Source organism: Pezoporus wallicus, unplaced genomic scaffold, assembly GCF_028554395.1.
Source record: "Pezoporus wallicus isolate ANWC-B61680 ecotype Strahan unplaced genomic scaffold, APGP_CSIRO_Pwel_v1 contig_6651, whole genome shotgun sequence".
NCBI classification, from domain to species: Eukaryota; Metazoa; Chordata; class Aves; order Psittaciformes; family Psittacidae; genus Pezoporus; species Pezoporus wallicus.
The window spans coordinates 147,887-150,470 of NW_026638928.1; positions in this window are offsets into that span (position 1 = coordinate 147,887).

Consider the following 2,584-nt stretch of genomic DNA (forward strand, 5'->3'; position numbering starts at 1 on the left):
TGAAAAAGAGTGAAAATACTGTATGTAGTCTTAATTAACTCCCTAACCACACCTTTAGGTTTCCTTGTTTCTATTCCCTGCAGGTGAAAACTAAAAAGTCTATGACCATGAGGAGGATAAGGTAGAGCAGCCATAGTTAAGGAAAAGTCTATCATTAGCATGCTTTGATTCTGCCAAAACAAATTCTTGCAAACCCTGAAAACACAAATAATTGATGAATTTAAGGAGAAAACCAAATTTATTCAGAGTAAGAAGCTGTATACTAGGTAGACTGAGACAAATCTCAACTCTGCCTGTTAATGACACTGTGAAGTAATCACACAGCAATGACATTTCAACTAAGTTTTCACTCCAGCACTAGATGGACCTATCCAAAACATAATCTGCTTAATCCCTTTTTATTTTTCCTGATGCTAATAACACTGGGCAGAGCCAGGAATTTGGGGATGTCTTAACTCACTTTCCAACTTCTTAAGTGTTTTTTTTCATCTTTTCACTTCTTCAGTTTATAATGGCAGGGGTTGGGGAGAGGAGGATGGCAGTATGTGCAATTTGGGTATTCTTCTTTTAACCATGCAACCATGGATGCATTTAGCATTACTGTGTATGTATCAGTTTAAGAAGTTTCCTCTTTTGCCCAGATTGATAACATCAGACTGGTACAGTGACTGTGAAATGCAGAGAGAGCACTGATACCTGCAGGAAAGGTAATGATTTAAATCTAGAAAATACCAGATTCATTTCGGGTCTTTCATGAGCATGCTCTTCTGTAAGCTCTGTCTTTATTGTAGGGACAATAGAAGCTAAGCTAGGTTTGTAAAGCAGAGCTGCCAAAGCAGGTAACCCAGCGTGCCCCACAGACAAGTTCCTCCTGCCCACATCCTCTCCCCATAATTTTTGTGCACACAAGCCCTGTGCAAGGGTGTGAGTGCTCTCCCCTGCTCTATCCTCCTGCTCCTTTCACAACCACTGTGGTTTTCCAAAACATGTGCCAGCTTCAACGTTTTCGGTTGCACTATGACCATTCCTGCTCCAGCAGATATCCTGATTCTGAGCAGACATGTACTGACACCTTCCTCTTCTCTAGAGGAATGGATAAATTGTGCCAGCCCATGACCCCTGTTCTCCCAGGAGGGAGTTCTATCCATTATGAAATAGATTGATCTCTGGGACAGCCATTATTGCCTTTTCCTTTCCCAAAGGTGACAAAGCTTTAGTGCACAATGGCAGAAGAAGGACTCACCTTTGAGAGCCCATGAATGCCGCCTGTGCAAAATACTTTGCACCTAAAGAAGGCTGAAGAAACATCTACAGATCTCCTCTGGCACATTCATGAGAAGGCAGAAGCCTGAAAACTGCTTCTAAATCTGTCGGAGGATGTACTTTCCAAAGTACTTCTAACTCAGGCAAATTATTTGAAAATCCATCCTCTACTCAGAAGAGTAAGTGCTGTAATTGTGCTAGAGATCCACTGCGTCCACAACAGTCACTCACCACCTTCTCCAAGCATGAGTAAATGCAATTCTTAGCAGCATCCTTATCATGCAGAACACGCTGGTTCGATTTGAATTTTCCCAGCATTGCAATCAAAATGTTTTCTTGGTCATCCAGAGCAGAGGGGCTTCAGGAAGAAACCTAAGGACAGCTCAGCTCTAAGGACAAGGAAACTGCTGCTGATGGAGTTTCCCAGTGAGCTCAAGGTCCTCTTGGGAGGGTAGGAAGAATAAGTAAGAGGTGTTTCTGGGAGGGAATAATGGTAGAAGGCAGTTTGATTTGAAAATAATGTGTAACTCCAACCATAGGCGACATACCATGATGGGGGAAATGCAGGAGGCAGTGGAGAGACCTCCCCCAAGCATCAGCTGTCCCATGGTCCCCTCAGTAGCTCCATAGAGCCTCTGTTTTGTGGGCCACAGAGTGAGACAGAGTCCCAAGCAACACATGGTGTTTGAATTGACTGAATTTCCACAGCTTCCCATAGGGGATATTACTATTAGGAGTCATCGTACCCCTTGCAGTCACAGGCAATCACCGTATAAAATATACATGTAATCATCAGCTATAACAAGGGGAAAGTTTTCTTTCTTGACCTGTACTTTGTGGGAATTCTTAGTCCAAGGAAAGAGTGTGGGGGCTTCTCATCAGTGATGACAGCAAATCAAAGCAAGGGCAAGAGTCCTTCTTTGCATGACTGAAGATCTCTTATGACCCCAAGGAGGTGACACTGCATAAAATGATTCAGAGAAGGGCTAGTGGAATTCCAATTTTGGTTTGTCTTGTTGACAGCTGCTTTAAAGTCCACAGTACTGGACCAACATCTGAAATGAAGGACACAGAAAAGTAATGATACAAGGAGAAATTAAGTCCTTTGGCATTAATGCTTGCTGCTGTGGGGAGAGGGAGGTTGTGGCTGCTCCAGTGAGGAGTGGGCCTCACAGTTAAGAGAAGTGAGAAACAATGTGGTGGACACATGCACACCTGAAGATGGTCTGATAAAACTCCAATCCACATTCACCTGATATGGGAGGGACATGACCTCGGGGGAGTTGTCTTTTTGCCCCTTTGTTATGCAGTTCATTGTTGA